This window comes from Cavia porcellus, unplaced genomic scaffold (assembly GCF_034190915.1).
Source record: "Cavia porcellus strain 051 isolate PalLab524CR breed Dunkin Hartley unplaced genomic scaffold, mCavPor4.1 scaffold_27, whole genome shotgun sequence".
Classification (NCBI taxonomy): Eukaryota; Metazoa; Chordata; class Mammalia; order Rodentia; family Caviidae; genus Cavia; species Cavia porcellus.
Window position 1 is genome coordinate 43,976,061 of NW_026947510.1, and position 23,004 is coordinate 43,999,064.

General features: G+C 38.7%; 1 protein-coding gene across 19 annotated transcripts in view; it reads left to right on the forward strand.

Moving 5' to 3' along the window:
- Plekha5 (pleckstrin homology domain containing A5) overlaps positions 1–23,004 on the forward strand; it is a 237,595-nt gene that overhangs the window by 52,737 nt on the left and 161,854 nt on the right. The gene's annotated exons all lie outside the window — the stretch shown is intronic.

Below are 23,004 nucleotides of genomic sequence, written 5' to 3' on the forward strand. Positions count from 1 at the left end.
TTCCCTCCTGTCCCTCTTGCCCTGTACACATACATGCAGCATTTACACATGAGGTCACATTCAGGTTTTCATGCTTTATTGCAAAGAATGATAGCAATAAGAAAGAATTTTTTAGATGAGAGAATGGTAACAATAATGGGTAACACCAGATTTTGAGATTTCTTAGAAGAATGCAGTATTCAGAGACACAATAAAAAATAAACATAAAGTGATAAAATTCTGAGTCAGTATGTTGGTGTATAATTTGATAATATATAGAGAGGTAGGATTTGGAATCAGTCAGGTTTGTCTTTGAATCCCAGCCTTGATTATAGCGATTATATAATCTTATTTGAATGCCTGTTTCTTCTGTAAAGAGAGATTAATAGCCAAATAGGATCAGAGTAATATTTTTAAAATACCTACACATAGCAGGTGTATAGATAAGATGACAGTTGTCATTTTAAAATAACTTAACAGAATAAAACAAATTATTTGGTATACTTTATTCTGATACTAGTCCTAGAAAGCATGTGGCAGATATTTTTCCTTTATTTTTACCTTTCAAGAACAATTAAGATATCAATATTGTAATGGGCTTTGCTGTTTTGTTGTTGTACAGCTAGTGAGGCCCAAGGGGCTTAAAGACTAGTGTTCAGGTTTTATCTTTGAACCTACTTAAAGATCTGTTAATTGCTATTAAAAGTTAGCAAGCCAGCACAGATGAATGAAGGCAGTGTTGTGTGCCTAGTGGCATCTGCTCATAGTACGCTGAGGGGAATCTGAGCCCTGTCCTAGCCTGTGCTGGCAGAGCCTGGAGTCTGGCAAACCCTGTGCCTCAGGTTTTGATGACTGCAAGACAGTGTTCAGTTGGCTCCATGACCAGTGCTAGGCTTTAGCTTCATGTTCCCTCCTGAACACTTGTAGAGATTCACCAGTGGCTTAATCTCAATATCTGGGAAAACAGATTGCTCCATTAAATGTGCACATCAAATCTAACATTTACCCCATTTCATAAACATTAAAACATGAGTTAAAATAGCTGAGGGACCCCAGAGTCTCCCCAAATCTTGTTTCCTGCATCTTAAAGAATCTTCAGTGGCTCCTAAGAAAAGGTGTGGGTGAAAGGCCAGGACGAGATTCATGTGAGGCATGGTGTCTCAGTGACTGGATTGATCATCTTTCCCGGTGCTTACTGATAAGTTACAGTTTTTGTTTTCTGATTTCTCCACTCTTTGGTAAACTATTTTTGTCCTTCTCATTCTTTATTCAGTGGTCTGAGCTAAGAACAGAATGTTAAGCACTATGTGTAGAGAAAAGACTATATAAAATATGTAAGTTAATATTCTACCAATGTTTACTATTCATTTGTGTTTTCTGTCTGTCTGTCCAGCTCTCCAGTCACCTTTGGCACAAGTAGACCTCTGTAGGAAGCAGCCTGCTTGGGAACCTTGTGTCATTGTGAAACCAGAGCTGGGAAACCCCACCCCCGTTTTGTGAATTACTTATTTTCATTGATTGACCAGATTCACATGTGTAGACCCTTACTGCATGACCAAAGCCTTTCTGTGAGTGGCTTATCTGAAATGTTTCTTTTTTACTGCCCTGAATTAAAACATAAACCCCATATAGTACTTATACTTGCAGATATTTCATATAAATAATAAGAGTTGGATGTATAGAAAGAGTTAACTTTTTGATTATGTGAAGGAAACTGATGCGGTGACAATTTAGAAGATTCTGACTCCAATTTTTGTCTCTCAATTGGCTTTAACTTAATTAAATCAAGTCAGAAATTAAAGACTCCATTGATAAGGTTTCTAAATAAAGATTTAGTTTCTAAATAAAGTAGGCTATGGTAAGAGGATTGTATTGTTATATCGATGGTATGGTATATATTTGAGGTTAATTTTAGATTTGACCTTAAAGACAATTTAAATGATTTTCTAGACTGTTTTAAGTTTTGATGTGTTATTTGTGTTTATAGGCGCCCCCCCACACACACACACATGCTGTAAACGGACTGCAAGGGGGAAAAGGCTTCTGTAGCTATGATTGTCTAGTTGGGGATATGTCGTAGTGGGGTTGTGAGAACAATTAGAATCAGGATAGAGAATTTATATTATTATTTTATGATGGTCACCCAGAAACACATGAAAGTGCAGGAAATCTGTTCACAATACTAAAGACAGAATATTCAGCCACGGGCCTGGATCCCACAGCAATGTCCTGCATGAATCCAGATGAAAACCTAGAGCCTATGATAATGTCTCCCACAAGTCCAACTGGAGGTCTAGGGCCCATGAGAAAGACTCACACCCATCAGTTTCACGGATGGGTGCTGGGAAGGCCCGCAGGTCAGTGGTGGAAGCTAGAAAGTCTATGCCAGCAGGGTGAAGGGACTGTGCTGGTAGGTTGAGAATTTTACACTGGAGCCAAGAAGTCATGCTCACAATAAAAACTAGGGCTTCCCTGAAAAGTGCCATAGCCATCCTCAGCGACACAGAGGCCCTGAGCTCCTCCAACAGTAAGAACAGTTTCGAGTACATGTCAGAAAACCAGTGTGATGAGTTCCTTCTGGAGTTTAAACAGCACATGTTTTCCCCTCTGGAGCCAGGAAGCAATGCTCGATGTAAGAACCAGAGCTCTCCCAAAGCTGAACCAACAAGGTCTAGCCCTCCTCTCATGATAATGGTTGAACTCACACTGAGGAAGCTAGTCATGACGAGTGCCTCCAGGAGAACTAATGGCTCAAAGCAGCAACACTTCGAGAAACCCACAATGCCTAGCTCTTCTTCTGCATATCTATTTATTCTGGCAGCTTTCCTCAGGTGGAACATCTACACTCAGCACTGTGTTGATTTAATTCAGCTGGTGTTAGGTTGACCACTAGTTTTTAATTTGTAACAGGATGTAAGAAATCCTCACTTAGTGACTTTATACATAACCTAGAGTCTTTCATTTCTGGAGACCACCTAAATTTGAGGGAATATAGTCATCTTTCCTGATAAACTTGATCTTAGCCAGAAGGGCTGTCGTTCCATGTTAGGTTAGCAGCCTGGCTGGTGGCCAGGTGGGAGGGTTCCTGGGAAAATGTTTCCACCACCTGTGTGGATGCAGAACCCACAGTAGAGACTCCTGTCTAATAGTGAGGGTCTGGTACCATTACTGTGCTTGTCGGTGTTTGACTAATAAGGCAACTGCACGAAGTTCTTAAAAATTTGTGATCGAGTGGGGCACAGTGGCACACCTGTAATCCCAGCACTCTGGAAACTGAGGCAGGAGGATCACTGTAAGTTCAAGACCAGCCTAGGCTACAAAGTGAGTTCAAGACAGTCTGAGCCAAATAGTGAAACCTTGCCTCAAAAAAAGACAAAAAAAAAAAAAGGTAATTAAATGAAGAATTTTTTTTTTTTTGCTTTCAGATATAAGATGACAGAAGTTAAAAATACTCTCTGAGCCCTTGTTTTTTACCCTACTCTAGAGAGAATCCCCAAATACCTTGATGTGGTTTATAGGGAGGCATGACAGAGGAAGACAGATTTATTTGTAGAACACCTTGAGGACTGTGATGCCCAAGTATACCGGGAAAGACTGTGAATATTAAGAAATAGAATGACCCAGTCTGGGACAAATACTGGTGAAGGTGGAGATTGTCAGTTATTTCATCTGTCTCTAGGAGACTTTTTTTAAAAATTATACTAGAGGTTGAAACTATGGCCTCAAACATGATCTCTCACTGAACTATATCCCTACCTTTTCATTGTTTTAAAAAATATAAGTATGAAGAGCCAGATGTAATGACACATACCTATAATCCCAGCAGGAGGCTAAGGCAAGAGAATTGCTGTGAGTTTGAAAGCAGTCGGGGCTACATAGTGAGTTTAAGGCCAGCCTGAACTATGTATCAAGATCCTGTCTCAAAAAGAGGAAGAAAAAAAAAAGGATGAAGAAATTCTTATTGTTGGTTGTAGGTTCCAACAATGTGAACACGCTTTAAAAATAGCTCTCTAAAGGGGCATGTCGCTTACTTGGCAAGCCTGAGGACCTAACTTTGGTTCTTGGTGCTTAGTAAGTAAATGGCTCTTTAGTATACCTTACGATGCTTAATGATGTGCAGGATGTGGTAGAACACACCTGTAATCCCAGCATTTCAGGAGGCTGAAGCAGGAGGATGGCAAGTTAGAGCCCATCCTGGGGAACTTAATAGCTTAGCTAGATTCTGTCCTAAGTAATAAAAATGTCTGAGGACATAGCTAAGTGCAGAGGGTCCAGGTTCAGTCCCTGGTACCACACACACAAATGAAGTTTTCTAAGTGTTATTAGAATTTAGACATTTATGTAATCAGAGCAATTTTGAAAAAGAACAAAGTAGGAGTACTGTCACCACCCAATTTCAAAACTAAGTATTCAAGATGGAACCTGGGACATCTAATCTTGTTATCTTGATTGGTAGGAAGTAAAAGCTTACTTCTGGGTGCATCTTCATGGGTCAGAGTGTGTGGCCTTCCGTACTGTATCCGCTGCCCCATGCTCTTTCCTTGGCTCTCTGCTTCCCAGTGCCCTGAGCTGAGCACCTGTCCTGTACAGTGCCCTTATGATGCTCAGGCTTTGCAGCCAGGAGCAGGGACTGAACTGTGAGTTAAATTAAGGCTCCCCTCCTTGAGCTGCAGGTGTTGGGAGCTTTGTCCCAGTGACGGAAACACTGACCTATATGGTGTTGGGGAAAGGGTCAATAAAACGGTGCAGTAACATAGGCCACAAACACACCTGTGCACATTCAACAGAATTATTTGTGTATGTGTGTGCACGTGTGTGTGTGTGCATGTGTGTGTGTGTTATGTATTTGCTGGATAAAGCAGCAGTAAAAAAAGTGACTTTTTTACAGTTAATATTAGGATGGTTGGACATTTATATAGGGGAAAAAGAGAACTTTGACCCATACCTTAATAAAAATGAAAATGCATCCCCAGTTACCACCCAAAGTTAAAAGAAAAACCATATAGAATTAAATTTGAAACCATAAAACTTCTAGGAAAAGATTAGAATCTAATCTTTACAATGCTGATTAGGCAAAGATTTCTTAGAGATAACACAAGAAGTAGTTTAAAAGTAGAAAAAAATAATAAAGTAAACTTTCTTAAAACTTTTTACTGTGGAAAAGACTAAAGAGAAAATAGAGACAAGCAGGTAGGAGTAAATACTTGCAAATCATGTATCTGACAAATTGCGCTCAAGTTAACTTAAAAACTCAGCATTAAGAAAACAATCCAGATTTGAACAAAGGGCTCCACCAAGAAGACAGACAGATGATAAATCCTGGGTATGTGTGAAGAGAATGATGCTTCATATCAGTGTCTTTAGGTAAATGCAAATGAGAAGTCTAACCAGGTACTAGTGTATAACTATGAGACCAATTCAGAACGAACGATGAAGGACAGTTACAGTACAGTTACTGTATGGTACAGTACAGTACAGTGCAGTTGCAGTAGTTGCTCTAATAAGTGCTTATCTGTCAGGTCAGAGTCCATTTCTGGGTGCTGCATGCATTTGCTCTTCCCGTAACCCTGTGAGGTGAGGCTATCATTACTGCGTTCTCAGACATGGGCCTGAGGCTTGGCTACCATAAGTTGGCTGTGATGACTTACACAGTTCTGAAGGAAAATGCTGTCTCAGCTACTGTTGATACTATGCCATATTCTTGATTCATTTGCTTGCAGGACTGTTAAATTCGTATTGGTCATCGTTTCCTTTTTGAACCTGAGTGATAGAATAAGGAAAAAAATTTTTTAACAAATTACTATCAATTTCTCTTTCTCAGAGAGTTACACTCATAAAAATAAAAATGTCCACTAGTCATCCCTGCAATCCTGGTTTTCAGGCTCTGCTCACTAGAATAGTAAAGAAAGTGTCACCAAAAACATGCACTCCTCCTGATTGCCAGATGCAGTTCAGGTGGAGATGAAACACGTTCTAGCTGAGACCAACTGCGTGGTGCTGCTAGTGCTTTTTTAGTAGCCATAAAACCTCGTAGATGCACTGATCACTCGATGTTTGTGCTGTCATGGTCCCACTGAGTCTTTTGGCAAAAGAAGAATACCAGCCATGGGGAGGAGATAGCCTGCCGTGTCAGGCTTGATTAATAGCAGTCAACCATAACCTGTAAAAAGTAACCAGTATCTTTATCTGTAAAGGAAAGCTTTATTTGGGACTTCAGTGACACTAGTGATATAAAATCAGATGCCTAAAATTCATGACAATAGTGGTAAAGGTCTGACACTATATCCCATTCTGTCTTTTCAGCCATCAAAAATACAATTTAATTTTTTAAGTGTTAGAAATGTAAGGTTTTTCACTTTTCAGTTAACATAAACTGAAGCTACTGTTGCCATAGCAATGATTTTCAACCTACATAAAATTTGAATTGCAGACAGTTTTTTCTTAAATACAGTTTTAAAACTACAGAATGAATCAGCATAGACGTTGTAGCCCTGGAAGTAATTCTTCAGATGAGAGAAAAGTGATTTGTTTTCCATAACTTCATGAGTAGAAGCTCCGAAAACTCAACTCCAAGTCTTAATTTGATTTATGAAATAAGTCGTTTAATATAGGAGTTGAAAAATTAAAATAGCATTTTAAAAGCTTGGTACTTTGGCAACAAGAAACTCATAGCAATGGGCCCTTAAACAGGTTTTTTGTTTGTTTCTGCTCAACAACTCATGAATATCAGAAAATTACATCAGAAATATAAATTAGGTGGGGTACAGTGGCTTATGCTTGTGATCCCAGCATTCTGGGAGGCTGAGGCAGGAAGAGTCTTGTATGAGTTTGAGGTCAGCCTATACTACATAGCAGACGCTGTCTCAAAAATACAAAGAATAAAAAAAATAAGCCATTTGTGCAGCACGGGAAGATAGCCACCAGTCTTTAGAACTATTAGGTAATAAGGGAAGTTTTACTTGACTGTGTAAGTACTTTAAAATATTTAATTCCCTGTAAGAAAATAATAAGTCAATTGAAAATGTAAGTAGGGTAGAAATGGTAAAAGTTGCTACAAAAACCAGAAATGACACATTAAAATAAAAGGCCAGCTGGAAATACATCTTGTTCACCTATCGAATTGGTGGATCTAAGTCTGTAATACTCCATGTTAGTGAAGCACAGGGAAATACTCTTTCACCATTGATGGCTATGTAACTGATGAAAGTAGTCAACATATAATTTTATGTACCATCAATTTTATATACCTATGGATTTGTCCTACAAATAAAATAGCATTGATATCAGGCTTGATAAAGATGGACCAAATGGTCTTTAAAGTGTTGTTTATGCATGTGTGCACACACACATGTTAGCAAAAACTGGAAATTGCCTAAGCATCTTCCAGTAATGAACTAGTTGTATAAATTATAGAACAGTAGGATACACGCAGCAATTGGTCTGTATGTGCTGTAGTCTAAAATTGATTAAAAGAGGCAGAAAAGCACATATATTCAGCAATTTATATACTAAAAAAGATGTATGTACTTATGCTTTTCTATTTAAAAATTCCAGCAGGACAAAAAATAAAAGAAATTATGCTAGTTTTGATGAGGAGTCTCCAAGATCGAGGGATTTTCCTTCTCACTTTGAATCCTCTATTTCATGGAAAAAATATAAACGTCTATACTGTACATTGTTAAAAATCATTTTGATTAGTAACTGCAACTAATGAAGTCTTTATCTTGAAATAATTTTGAAAAACTTGTTTTTGATTTCTTTATAAAATTTCTCAAAGATTTGGTATGAAGATTCATTTAAAGAGAATTGCAATTCAGCCAACAAAGTATCAGTCAGGATTGTTCCCCACCAACCTCACAGCTATCTCTGTGCCTATTCATATGTATGTTAACATCATAAAGATGGTCCTGTTGTTTAATTCTGTAATTCCATTTCTTTTTCTAGGTTAAGGATATTAAATCAATCATAATAGTAGAAAATGAATATAACACAACTGTTTAGTAATTGGCTTTTGTTGGTAGAGCAGAATTTCATGTACCTTTTTTTTCTTTTTTAATGTGAGCAGGTATTGCAGAACAGGAAAGAGAAATGAAGATGGTATTACTTCTCTTTTAGGATGTATTTTTTTATGTTAATTTACACATTTATTTTAATTGAGAATAAAAATATACATTTATACATGTTTTATAATAGTGTGCATTATGGAATGACTAGCTCAAGTTAATTAACATGCTTAGTTTTTTGCAGTGAAAATGCTAAGCTGTTTTCACATTATCATTAATTATTTATGAAGTATACATGTATATATTTTGCAGTGTTGGGCCTTTGCACTGAGCCAAATTCTCAACCCTTTAAAAGATTTTGTTTAAATTTATTTTGAGACAGAATCTCACTAAGTTGCTGTCTTGATTTCTTTTCTCTCATTGTTGGGACAAAATACCCAACATCCAAAATGAAGGAAGGGGTGATTTATTTAGCTCACTGTTTATGGAGGTTTTAGTTCTTAGTCAGCTGGCTCCAAGGGAGGGTGGCTTGGCACAGAGGCAACACTTCAAGGCAGCAGCCATCAAAAGCAGCCAGAGCAAAAGGGGGAGAATAAGTCTCTTCTCCTCCTTTATATAGAATAATCAGCCCCACCCCCCACACACACCACCTCTGTGCCCTCCTCTTGCACAGGCTGAGGATATTTACAAAGTAAGGATCCTGGCTCCCTGTAGAATCTCTCAATTAAATTTCTAAACTTCTCAAGTTGACACAGTGTATTAACCATTAACAGTTGCCCACCTTGAGGTCAAACTTAACAGTTTTCCTGCCCTACCCTTCTAGAGTGCTAGAATTATGAAGCTTTAAAAATTATTGAGTACAAGTACTGTGAAGATACAACAGGTAAAAAGATTCACCAACTGAAGTTAAACCAAAATTCAATGCACAGCACTACCTGGCTTCACAGTAGTGACAGCACCAAAGCGAACACTTGGCTGAGAGGGCGGCTCCATGCAAGAGTGCTGGGACCACAGTCATGTGCTACCGCACCAGCTGCCAATCTCATTTGAAGTTTACAGTTGAGGAGAATAATCAGACCTGTGCTGTGTAATAATTACACACTTTTATAAATTATAGGCATATTTGTAATTCTAATGAAGAATAATTGACAATCATGATTTCTTGACTCAAAGGTGCATACCTTGCCTCTCTAGTGCTAAGAGTATTTGCTGCCCCTATTACCTCAATGCTGCTGATCGGTTCCTCCGTGACTGACGGCACCCCTTGGGGTTCACTGTCCAGTTGCAAGCTGCAGCTTTGAAAGTGAGCTCATTGCTCCTCACACAGGTGCATTTCCCTTGTACTCAGCACACAGGCTCCAGGCTCCAGGCTCCCAGTGGGCTGTGATGAGGGCTTGGAGCTGTGGAACACTCATCCCCACTTTGGTATTGTCCCAACAGGGGTGCCTTCGTTCCAGTACTCCAGCGTGATGCCCTCGAGTATTATCATTTCCTTTATGGGCTGTAACGTGAAAGAAATTGAGGAACGTCTACCAGCACGTATTTGTTTCTGTAAATAAGTGCAACACAGAAATTGGTTGATTTCTTTGTTCAGAATTTGTTATTCCCTAGATGACTTTAACCGTGATAATGTAAACATCAAGCTGATCCCATCTTTAGGGACAGTATATTCAGGGATTATTGAACCTTGGGGGCAAAAACTCGTTTTTGTGGGGGTTTTTTGTTTTGTAACAAGGTCTCATTATGTAGTTCAGGCTGGCCTTGAACTCATTTAATAGCCTCGGCTGACCTCAAGTTCAGGGTGATCCTCTTTCTTGCACCAGCCTTGAGAGTACTGGGATTATAGGCATGCACCACCACACCCAGCTAACAACTTGTTTTTATAGAAAAGAAAAGAAACCAGAGCCCCAAGAGACAGGAATGGACAAGCAAGTTCATGGTTTCCAAGTGCCTAGCTCATTTTATTCTTAATTTGCATAACTGCCATAATGAAGTAGACTAGGATGATGATGTGCAGAGAAGGAGAATTAGTAGTCACTGGCTTTCAAAGCTTGCTCACTTCTGTTTAGCGAGAGTTCCAGGGTCTTCTGGGTAATGTGGATCTGTCTGGGCCCAAAAGCAACTAAGAAGACTAAGATTGGACTCTGAATTTCCTTCCTAGCTCTGTTATCAGTCTCCTTAAAGTAGTGTTAGTTTCTTCATCTCTAGAAAGCAGTTATTGATGCAGGGGAATAAAACTCCCAACCTACTACATGTTCAGTTTGAGTTTGTGTTCTCTGATAGAACTGTGGGGGACCGGCAGCAGCTGAAAAGATAAGAAGTATGAAATATAAATTGACCTTTATTTTGAGAATGCGTGGAGAGACCCCTGACACCCTGGGGTGTGCCCCCCCCCCCACGATCTCTCCGTGGAACACGTGGAGTGGGGGCATATAAGTAGCCTAGGTTTGGGGTGGAACCTAAGGGGCATTAGTGATGCACAGGTAGCCCATTGGCACTTGTTTGGCGCCAGAGGTAAATTCCTAGGGGTGGGGAAGATGGAGCTCCTTGGTTCTGCCTGAGGCTTTACCGGCTACAGTGTCCTGTCTGGGTCAAAACTCTTTCACTCTAAATCAAAGAATGAATTTTAGGAACAATGAAGGATTTTTTGAAAGAAAGAAAGCTGTCTGGGAGACAGACAGTAGTCCTGAGTCGGTTGCCAAAGACGGTCTTTGTAGGGACTTTTATAGACCAAAACCATGAGGTGAGATGGGGAAAACATGGGAACTCTTGAGGCAGAGGGGCATGTGGTGCGACATAACTGTGGTCAACCAATAAGATTAATTTTTCAGATAAAATTGACCAAATAGGGACAAATAGGGAGGCCAGTTGCATAGCAAGAGAGCAATTTACTGAGCAGTGATTCTTCCTGTAGGAGATAGTGATGGTGACTCTGGCTTCCTCAAGGTGATCCCTACCCATTTAGAATATCAACCACTTAGGGTGTGGTTGCATTTGTTTTACCTTTTATCTTGAGATCTGGTCAGGGGTATCTGTCTCCTGCAAGGTTGCAAGATACTTGGTCTTCTGCCCTACTCCTTTGAGGGCCCAGCCCTGTCTGACTGCCTGTAATATTTCTAATTCAGCTGCCTATAGCGTTATGGGTTAAATTGCATATGAAATGCTTTCTTTTAAAAAGTTATTTACAGTGTACTATTGTATATGTTAGTGTAATTTGTTAAATCTGCAAATCTGTGTATGTCTTTGTTCTATTTGGGACTGGAAACCAAATGTTTTGGATAAGGAAAGGAAAATCTTACATTTGTGTTAATTTCAGGGACATTGCCTCTTTCATAAGTTTTTATGACTCATATATGATTACATTACAAGGCATTTAATTCCTTTGCAGAAATGAGTTTTTCAAGTGCAGTTTTGAAAACTTTTTATAACTACAATATTCCTGAAAGCTTTTTCATTTTGTTTTTCATCAATGCATTATTAAGACCTCCATTTAACAATATTTTATATAGCTATTTCATATCATTTATATAGATAACAGGAGAAATTATTATAATGACAACATCCTTTCAGTTTTGTATATTTATCGGTATGGTTCTCTCTGATTGGAGAGAAACCTGATAAGAAATTAAAAGAAGGAAATGTTAAATACAAATTTTTTGAAAGACAAGTTGTTCTCTGACATATGGGCAAGAGGTGGGCTTGCAGTAGTCAGAAAAGAACTCAGAATAGTGACAACTTTTGTGTGGGAAAGAGGAAAAACTCAGAATGTAGTAGTGTTGTGGGAAAATTCCCAGGACAAGCCAACCCAAACCCAACGGAAAGGAAGATACTGCATTGAGGAGATAAGAAGGCAGCATTTACTCTTTACACTGCTGGACTGTTGGGTCCTCACGCCAGTGGACTGACTGTTAGAGAATAATTCCTCAAAGGCAACAGCGTTGAATTTAGAAAGAGTTTAGTTTATATAGAATTTAGAAGTGGGAGATACAAAGAAAGTGACAAAACATTACATACATTCAGTCACATATTGACATGCAAGCTAGTCTTGAAATAAAGGAATTAAATATTATAATACAGAAACACTCTGAGAACAACAGAAGGGGCCCTTTCAGAGCATAGTTAAAGGCATTATCATAATACAGGAGCATTGGGAGGGGCCCTTCATTTAGCTCAAGGTGTCTTAAGGTTTGGACAGTTACTCTGACTCATTACTCATCAGAGGTACGCACCTGGCCTGCAGACCCCATCAATGTCAGTTAAATTCAGCAGAAACAACAGAACAGAAACTTGTTCAGAGACTTTAATTGATCATCAAATATCTGTAAGTTTGCTATCTTATAAGTATGTTATTACATTATAATGAGGTTCCAGCAGTAGAAGGAACATGATCGATTTTATATGAAAATGTGGCTTTTTTTTACACAGATCATAACACACACACACAGAGTTAATGTTATATACTTAGTTTTTATGCCTTGTGCCAGGGTGCAGTATGCCAGTGAACTCTTGAGGGCACAGATTGTCAGAGGTAGTAAGCAAATCTCAGACTGTCAGCTTTGAGATTTATTTTGCATATCTGCTGTTTGAGTCCAAAATGGTTTAACAGCTGAATGTAGACTTTAAATCGCTATTAGGAGTTAAATTTTACTGTCTGAGACTAGGTCATTTGACAGCAGTCAAGGGTATTTCATACCCCAGGCTCTTCTACATTCCCAGCAGAAAGCTTCTCCCTCAGGCCAGCCTATGGGGCTTCTTTTGCAGGACTGTAGTGCACTTGTGGATCTGGGCCAGTTCACTCAGAAAATAATGGTTTTACATTGGCAACAAACACATTGGGAACAGTTGCTAGATACTAAGGATTAGAATTTGACTTGTGTTACTTTTAAAAAATTTTATTTAAAGAAAGACTACACAAAACAGAAAATAGGAATAATACATACGTTCAGAGAAAAAAAACCAGTAAGAAATCACTAGTTAATGTTTACATATTGTCGTTTTACAAATAGTTATTCAAGATACAAGAGTGGAACGTGTAAAATGGGAATTCAAACAGTGAGACTACAGTTATGTTCAACTGTCCCAACAAAAACTTAGTAGTATGGTTGTCAATCCTATACACTTAAACATACATGCAATTTTCCATATCTTTATTTATGTTTAGATTAAAAAAACTAAAGCGGGTTACAATCATTCTGAACAAAGAATAATAGTATAGCTGGATTTCACATCATGACACTCCATGATCAGCACTGAGTACTGTAGTCTTTTTTTTAATTTAAAGAAAGACTAAACAAAACAGAAAATGGGTAGAAATAATACATAATTTCAAAGAAAAAAATAAATAGTAAGAAATCACTATTTGATGATTTCAAATTGTCTTCTTACAAATAGTTAAGATACTAAAGGGGAGCATATAAAATGTATTCAAACAGAAGATTGCAACCAGTTGTGTTCAACTATCCAACAAAAACTTAGAAATATGTTAGAAATGTCAATCCTATACACTTAAACACATATGCAGTTATCCATATCTTCAATTTTGTTGAGATTGAACAAACCCAAGTAGGCTAATATCACTCTGAACAAGAATAATACTATTGCTGGGTTTCACATTATGACACTCCAGGATCAGCACTGGGTATTTTAGTGTCTCTTTTTCTTCAAAGTATCTGTTCATTTTATCATGTGTCATAAGATCAGGTCTCATAAACTGAACTGTTTATAGATTCTACACATGCATGAGTCTTAACATGTATTTCTATCCTTTCTATATTAGAGGGAGAAACAAAACAAAACGTATTCCTATAAACACATGAAATGAAAAAAACATGTAAGACCGTTATACAAAGAGTTCTACCATGGTTCCTGTGTTGTGTCTTGTTATCTCCAGTAGAATTGGCTATATCATCAGACATAATTAAATATATCAGTACATAACAGTATTAATAAAAACACAACTTTATATATGTAGTATAGAACTTCAAAAACTAGCAGTTATCAAACCAGAATGTATATGGTAGAGTCTTGTCATTTCAGTGTAGCTGCCTATACTCTTAGGCTTGATACTATCAATCATATCAGTTTTGAATAAAATATGTTGATACCAAACAGCAATCAGACAAACCAGATTTAGCTAAGATCAATCATGATAAAACACTATAAGTCATGCAGGGCTCCAGATTAAGATAATAGGAAATTAAAGATGATTACTGTGCTATATCCTGATGTTTTTGGGATAGCTGTCTGTGCCCTCAAATCTAATGCAAATAGACAAACTGGGACACAATAAAATCTATCTAAGGAGAGTGGTGGGACTAATGTGGATTTTAAACCCTGATACACTATTAAGAATATCTTCTGCCATCTTTTTTAAGACTTTCCCTCACTTTTCACTTCCCCAGGGTACACCGTGCATTTTTGGGTCTGACCAAGACCCTTGGTTTTAAATTGGTGGTGGTGGTGGTGGTGGGGACCTGCTATTTACCTAAGTGTTTCCAAACCTTCTCTCTCCTGGACTTGATCTCTAATTGTATTCCTTTACCTATTAAAGCCTGTCTTTCCAACCTATCCACAAATGCTGGTCTGGTTGCCCCTATTACTCTGGAACTCTGTCACATAGAGCATTGTTTTCTCATATTTGATTTTCAGTCCATGTATTCTTTTTCATGTTAATTATATTTCCTATAAATAGCATCTCGGTGGACCCTACCTCCTGATCTACTCCACGTATGGTTCATTTTTTTCATTTTTAATTTAGTGTATCAAAGCCATCTATATTAGAGATTATAACCAACCTTCTCTGCTTCATTTCTGTTATGCTCTTGTTTGCCATCAGTTGTTTGCTTATCTTCTTCATTCTGTTTTCTGCTCCATTTATTGAGGCCTCTCTGCCACTGTTCTTGGAATCCTAGTACTTTTCTCTCTCTCTCGAATGCCCTGCAGTATTCTCTGTAGACTTGGATTGGTGGTTGTGAATTTCCCAATTTCCTCTTTGTCTTGGAAGCATCTTGCTTCTCCATTAATTTCTAGAGACATGTTTTCAGGGTATATCAATCTGGGTTGGAGGTTATTTTCTTTCAGGACTTTAGAATACTTCATTCCAGGCTCTTCTTGACTTGATGATTTGTGTCGAGAAGTCTACCATTATTTTGATGGGCCTTCCTTTATAGGTGATCTGTTTCTTGTCTCTAACAGCTTTTAATATTCTGTTGTTATATTGAATTTCTGGGATCTTGATTATTATATGCCTGGGCATAGCTCTGTTTTGGTTGTAGGTGGCTGATGTCCTGTATTCCTCATATATCAGAATATCATTTCCTTTTCCTATGTTTGGGAAATTTTCCTTAATTATTTCTGTGTATAGCCTTTGTAGTTCCTTTGTTTGTACCCCTGCTTCTTCATTCACATTCTTTATTCTCAAATTATAGACCCTTTTGTCATCTTCTAGCCTTTGTATTACTGCTTGTTTCCTTGTTATTTTTTTAAAAGTTTTCCCTTTCATAATCCCACTTTGCAAAATTGTCCTCCAGTTTGGATAATCTGTCCTTAGTTTCTTTGAAGGTGATTTGCCATCTTTCCATAGAGTTTTTAATTTCCTGGTGACCTCTTTGAATCTGTTTCATGTATTCTATATTTTTTTATATTCTTCATCAAATGGTTCTCACCTTTGTTTGAGTTCCTCCATTCTTCTGTCTGTGTCTGCTTGAGGGGTGCTTAGTATCTCTTTTATTAATCTTATATCGTGTTTTACTTGGGTAAATATTTCACTTTTGAACTCATCTAAGAGGTCCCGAATATATCTCTTTATGTCCACTGGTGCCATGTCTGATATTGCATGTTTGCTGTTCTCATTCTCCTTTATATTTACCTGTCCTGGGTCAGTATTCTCAGTGTTGGGACCTGAGGACTTTTTGTTGTTGCTTCCTCTTCCTATCTTTTTTGCTTCTTCCAGGAGGCCCCAGTTTCTTTCTTTGTTGGTTACAATTCTTCTGAAGCACGCTGGCTAGATGACACTTCCCCCTGCCGTGTGCTAGTGATTTGCAGACAGGGACAGCTTATGCTGGCCCCTCCCCTCCAGGTCAGTCAAGCTGCTGTGGCCTGCACTGTATTACTTTGCGCTGCCTCCCCTCAGGGTCAGTCAAACTTCTGAGGCTTCACTGGGTTAGTGTGGTTAGTGTGCGCCACCCCTGTAGGGACTTGATTTTGGATAACCTATTGGATCTCAGCCAGGTCACATGCCCTAGGCCTAGTTCACTCCACCAATCCCATTAGGGAAGGGAACAACTGACCAAAGTCACTGCTGCCCCTTGTACTTGCCGGTCCTGCCCGGTCGTCTGCCGGAGCCCCTCTTTCGATAGAATGGCTCTACTCCCATCACTCACCACAAGTTGATGTAGGCATCCTGCCAACCCAGCTCTCTGTTCAGCTTGCCGACCCGAACTCAGTGTAACTGCACCTCCAGTGAGTCAAAGCGGCAGGACCTCGAATGCCTCCCAGACAATCGGCAAGTCACCCACTGTAGTAAGAACACTAAACCTTTATCTGTTCCAATAATAGCACCGGGACTGTATGTTTGGTTGGTTCTTCTCACCTTAATTTCTTCTTGGGATGAGAATATTCATCTCCCTCTGTTGGGGCTCCCCACTCTGTATTATGTTGAATTCTAAGTTGACTATTTCAGGAAGCCTCTATAGCCTCCTGGTATGTATCTGCCATCTTTGCTCCTCCCTGTTACTACTTTTTATGTGCAAAGAACTTTATACCTGAAAGTATATTTCAAAAATTTACCAATATGAGGACTGTTCATTTTGGGGGAAAAAAGGACAAGGTTTGCTGCAGTTATATTTTTGACAACATAGGCAATATAATCATGACTTAAATTATGTTTATAAGTATTATTTAAAATCAAAGATTCATTATAGAAGTAATATGCATTTTAAAATAGATATCTTTGAAATACAGGGTATTCTTTTATATAGGTAGACAGGAAGAATATGAAAATCTAATTACCTTGTAATTTTTTAAAAATTTAAATATATTAATATTCTAGAAAATAGCAGATTGAACATCCCCTTAGTTAGTAAAATTTTTCTATTTATTTGAGATAACCTGAACTAGTACTAACAGATAGAAGGCTGTAGAATGTTTGAAAGTCACTGACCACTCTATGCACTGTAGTAGAATTAGGCTTAGATTGTCACACAATTTAAATTTAGCACTAAGCCAAGACTGTCACAGAACAATGTGATCAAATGAAGTACAACAATCATATGTCTTTTAAAGATATTTGAAGTTGGGAGTGGTGGCACCTGCCAGTAATCACAGTACTCAGAAGGTTGAAGCAGGAGGAATGTTGTGAATTTGAGCCTAGCATGACCAACATAGTAAGTTCAAGGCCTATACTATAGGCCTTGAACTATATAGTAGTTCACTATACTATAGGCCTTGAACTAAACTATATAGTAAGACCTTGTCTCAAAAAATTTTAATTGTTGAATGAAAAACAATTTTATAATATTTAAAGACTTAAAATATTGCCAAATCAATATAATAAAAGATACCAAAAAACATTAATGTGTCAACCTTATTTTTATATTGTAAAAAAAATCTTTAAAAGAACAAACTAGTTCATTAATCAAAGATAATTAAGGTAATTAATGTCACTAGAAACCAGTGAGAAATATTATTATTTTGTTAGTATTTTAATTATAAGCAAGGATGAAGGAGTGTTGTTTTTATATGAGTTCCAGTAGTTGGGAGAGGAATGGAAAAGAGAATTTTTTTTTGATTGGTGCTCAGCTACTTTCATTCATTAGCTTAATCAAAAATAGAACTGAGTATTTATTGTGCGTGTAGGTAGGGAACTCAAAGATGATTATTACAATTTAGTACTTAACCACAAGGAACTTACAATTATGTAGGAAAATAAGACATGTGCTAATACCAATAATGTTTAAACAGGGTATGCAGCTGGCATGGCTGCACACACCTATAATCCCAGCACTCAGAAGGCTGAGGCAAGAGAATCTCCATGAGTTTGAGACAAGCCTGAGCTACACACTATGAGTTCACTGCCAGCCTGGACTACATAGCAAGACGTATCTCAAAAAAGGGGAAATAGGTCTGCAGTGGTATTTCTCTGGGCATTTGTTGGCACAATAGCAGGAAGTGGGGTGCTGGAAAAACCAGGGCTGAAAAGGCCCACCCAGCTGCAGAGTGCATCCTGGCTGTGGGCAGCCCAGTGAATCAGGTCGCAGTATCCAAGGGGACATGGAGAACTGCTTAAGACAATGCGTCTTACAAGTATGATCTGAGTTGTGGGGGGGGGAGGAAAAATGCTGAGAGGAGAGATGCTGATGTCTAGTGTTACAGCAGTGGAGGCTGGGGCTTTGGTCCACTTGGAAACAGAGCCATAGCGGGGCACTGTGGAAAGGGCCAGCCTCCTGGGAGAAGGTGAGGCCCTGATGAGTCACATCATTTGTGAGCAGCCAGGCAGACTGAGATCCAGTAAGAAAGCCTCTCGTTGAGAGAACTGTAGGAAAAATGAAGAATCTGGGTACCTGCTGCTCTTATCAGCTGTACATGTGTTAATCCATACTGCCTGAACCAATTCCATGTGAAGGGACTGTTACTTTTTCTTCATTTTTCAGGTAAGGAAATTTAGGACCACAGAAGTGATGTATTTACTATGGATTGTAAAATAAGTAAGCTTTTGTCTAGAATTTAATGTCTGACATCACAGTCACAACTTTTTTGAAAGCTACAGTGATATACATCGTCTTTAGCCTAACTAAAGCTAGAAACTGGCGAGACAAGTTTTTGTGGTGGGTGTGCTATTTTTAAGGGGTGGATAAGATTTGCGGGGGGGGGGGGATACTGAGGATTGAACTCATGACCTTGCACTTGCCAGTCAGGCACTTATGCCACTGATCTAAATCCCCAGCCATATAGATGCACATTTTTAGGGAATATCATGGTACAATAAAAGGTATAGACCTGAGATAGTACAAAGGAAAGTTTGGGGTTGAAGGGTACATTTGGATGCCTTTGATAGTACAGTGCAGAACATTTACAGCAGTTGCAGGCGAAGGAAAGATAACAGATATTATTTTGAAGGTGCCAGATTCCTAAAGAAACTTAAGTTTACTTTATGTTATAGAGAAGATCTATTGATCTTTGTAGTGGGACTTTCGATGTCTATGGTTGGAACTGGTAGGAGGACGTGAGTTAGAACAATACTTCCATCTAGGTGGTTTGTGCTTGCTTCAGCCTGGGCACAGTGGCTATGGAAAGCAGAAGTTGTACCTAAGGTATAATGATTTAGAGGTTGTTTGAACAAGGAACGAGATGAGGAAAAGTTTCAAGCAACTGTGACTGGGAGGAACATCTCAGTGGGAGCAGGGCTGGGAGAAGTTGTGGCACACACCTGACACTGTGAAGTCACTAGCATCATGTTCCCACGCCAAAGGCAGTGACCAGGGAGGTGATCAGCATTTGTGCATGACATTGGTATCAGGTGAGCAAATTCCAGCTCCGAAGTTCAACTACCATAGCTGTGTGACCTCAGACAGGTTACCTTGATCTTTTTTTAAATCCCAGTTCCCTTCTGTGGAAAATACAATTGACAGTGTTAGCTGCCTCAGCACTGTGAGAGTCAGCTGAGTTAGCTCAGTGTGTTAGTTTTCTGCTAGTTTCTCCTGTAAAATTCAGCAAAAACTTTGTGACTTAAAAAGCACAGATCTACATCTCTCTGGGCTAAATCCAAGCGTGGGGAAGACTGTTCACATCTAGAGGCTCCAAGGTGCAGTTATTTCCTTGCCTTTTCTACCTTCAACCCTCCTTCCCCATCATCAGAAAATAATTAGCCTTGAGAAGTAGAAATCACTGCCGGCCCCAGTGAGCCCCTCCTTGCCTTACCTGCCTCACGGAGGAGCCGCTGAGCAAGGGAATAGTGATGGCCACTGAGGCCCGGAGGAGGCTGGTGGGCCCAGTTTTCAAGGCTGTTTACTTTCCAGCTAGTTTCAGGAAAACATGGTAGAAGTTGCCCATATTCCTTAGTTTCTGGTCTCCTTTTTCATCTTCAAAGCCAACAGCCAAGCATCTCTCCAGCCTTCCTCCTGTAGCTGCACTTCCCTTTGATGCCTCTGTCTCCCTGTTCCATTTTGAGGGATCCTTGTATTAATTGGCAACCAAGATAATCCAGAATATGTTCACCATCCTGTCTTCCCTTTGCGACTTACTGAACCCCAGCCACAAGGCCCTCTTGCCAGGTAAGGCAACATTCACAGGTTCTGGGATTAGGGCTTGGACTTGTAGTGGGTAGTGGGTAGTACGATATTCTGCTTGTCAGCGCAGTGCCAGGCAGTTAGCCAGCATTTTGGTGATCACTGACATTGTTGTCATTATTGTCATTGTTAGTTGTTAATGATTGGATTATTCATCTTAGCATATCATTTGTAATGTTAGTGTCACAGAGCTGCTAAAAATTATCTTTTCATTCAGGGCTTTACTAGATCTGGCTTGCAAAGTGCCAGTCTAATGATATAAATAATTTTACCAAGTTTGATTAAATGATACAGGTTGAACATTCCTAATCTGAAAACTGTAAACCCAAAATGCTCTGAAAAGAAGTACTTTTTGAGGGCAAATATGACATTCAATTTGCAGAGCATTTTAGATTTGGTGTTTTGAGATAGGGATGGTCAGCTGGTTAAGTCTGTGCAGTAGTCCAAATTCTGATGTCTGAATGCTTCTAGTCTCAAGCATTTGGATAACCCATAAAAGGAAAACAATGTGATTTTCCCCCTAGATATTTACATGTGACAATTATAAGTCTGTCTTGTCATTAGAATATAAATTTATACTAGTTGATATTGATTTGCAAATAAGACTGGCAGCAATGTATAGTCTTCCAAGTATATTTTCAGTATATCTTACTGAGAGATAATATATCATTTAATTTGATTTATATAGTATGATACAAATAGTTATGATTTTTAGCAACAAATAGTTATATTAAAGGCTATAACAAATGTATACTGTTGGATTACTATTTTTTTTTTTCCTTCTGGCTTTCTTATATATCATTTAAAACCCTGAAAATAACTCTTCTCACCTAAAATGTTAAATTTTTTGTTTGGCCAGAGGAGGGCACTTTTTCTTTACATTTGTAGAGTTTGAGCTACAGATAGATTTGTTTTTCCCTCTCCAAGCTGTTACTTTCTTTTCTTACTGCCAATGAGAAAGGTTTGATATTTTTGATGTTTGTGGTATTCTTATACACTGATCTTTCTCAGAAGAGACAGAACTTCAGTTTCTTGCAAAGTTTTTGTGTGGAAAACTTAAAAATAAATGACAATTTCTATGAAACAAGGTTATTTTAAGAAAATAATTATACAGGTGATTTGTAAATTTGATTATGGTTAGGGACTGGGGATTTAGCTCAGCGGCATAAGCACCTGCCTTGCAAGCAGGTAGTCGTGAGTTCGATCCCTGGTACCGATAAAAAGTTAAAAAAAAAAAAAAGTAAAAAAATTTGATTATGGTTAATAACAGAAGTTGAAATTTACTTTTACTGTGTTTTATGTGTTCTCAGTTTGCCCCTAGTAAGACCAAGTGGCACTTAATAGGCCCTCACCACGTTTGAATTAATGTTGCCTGGTGTCTGCATCAGAATCATTCAGAAGTAATGAAGAGGAAGTAGAAATATCAGAAATATTTTATCTTGCTCCCTAGAAACAACAATATAAACTACAATATAATGCTACAATTTAACAACTATAAGTAAATATCAAAAATACACGTGTTTAGCTGTGTTGTGTGTTGCCGTGGCTGTCAGGGGCTGGGCTGGATAGGATAAAGATTCTGAGGCTGTGGTAAAGGAAGTTCTAGAAACAGTAGACTGCAAGGGTTTGGTGTCAGCGTGAGCAGACTTAAGCCAGAAGATAGACTTTGGGTTTGTTTTGAAGGACTTATGTATCAAAACTCTTGTTTTCTCATTGCTGATCAAATGTCTTAACTTTTTTTGAAAGTTAGATTTTGAGCAGCCTTGAATAGAGAATTGGTACGTATTAAAGTTTGAAAGCCAGTGGTGAAAATAAACATAAATCTTGATTGCTGTGAGGGACTTTAAGGAGGGCAGAGAGTAGCAAGGATGAATTCAAGATCAAAATCAAGCCCAACTTCAAGTCACGGGAAGGAATAAATTATTTGAAAAATACATTTGGAACAAGATGAGTATGAACCCTGCCTCCCTGGTGTAGGTGAAGAAAGCCCTTAACAGGGGACTTTGGAAGGGCGTGGGCTTGGTGACAGCAGGCAAACCTTGGCCTTGTCTGCACACATAACAGGCAGCCCTGGGACATGTCCTGTCGTGAGAGTGCTGTGTGCTTCAGTGCTTTTCTTCGGGTGCAGTTAACTCTGAGAAGCCTCCAGGCCCAAATTTCCTCATCTGTAAAATGGGAGTAATATGAACCTTCTCGTAGGCTTCTCAGAGTAATATGGTCCCTGTCACAGAAACTAATAAAACAGTGAATTTCTCAAAGGAGTCATTGTAGAAATTGCAGACACTTTGATGTTAGGAGGACTGTTACTGAGAAGCAAGTGGTTTGGAGTAAGGTGACCGAGTCATTTCCCAGTGAGCACTTTGTCTCTGAAGGGCCTCTCGGTGTGCTGAGGAACAGCAGAGTCCTGTGAGGGGCCCTAGAAAGCACATCTGGCCTGCATTGGACTGTTGTTCAATTTTAAATTCTGTTTCAGTTCTGACTTTCCATTTTGTAAATTTTGGTTAAGTAGTCTTGTTGCCCAGACCTCACTAAGCCTTCATCAGTTTTAGTAAATGGAAAAAGGTCTGCTTTTGCTGATGTTTTTGGCAAGTAATAATTATTTTTAACTAATGAAATTACAGCTGTTTGGTAGATATAGCGCCTGTCCCTTTCTCTCCCCCTCATTAAATATTTGTGAGACTTCATGCGCAACCCTGTGCGTGACACAGGGCACAGGTGCCCTCCTCGGCACACATGCT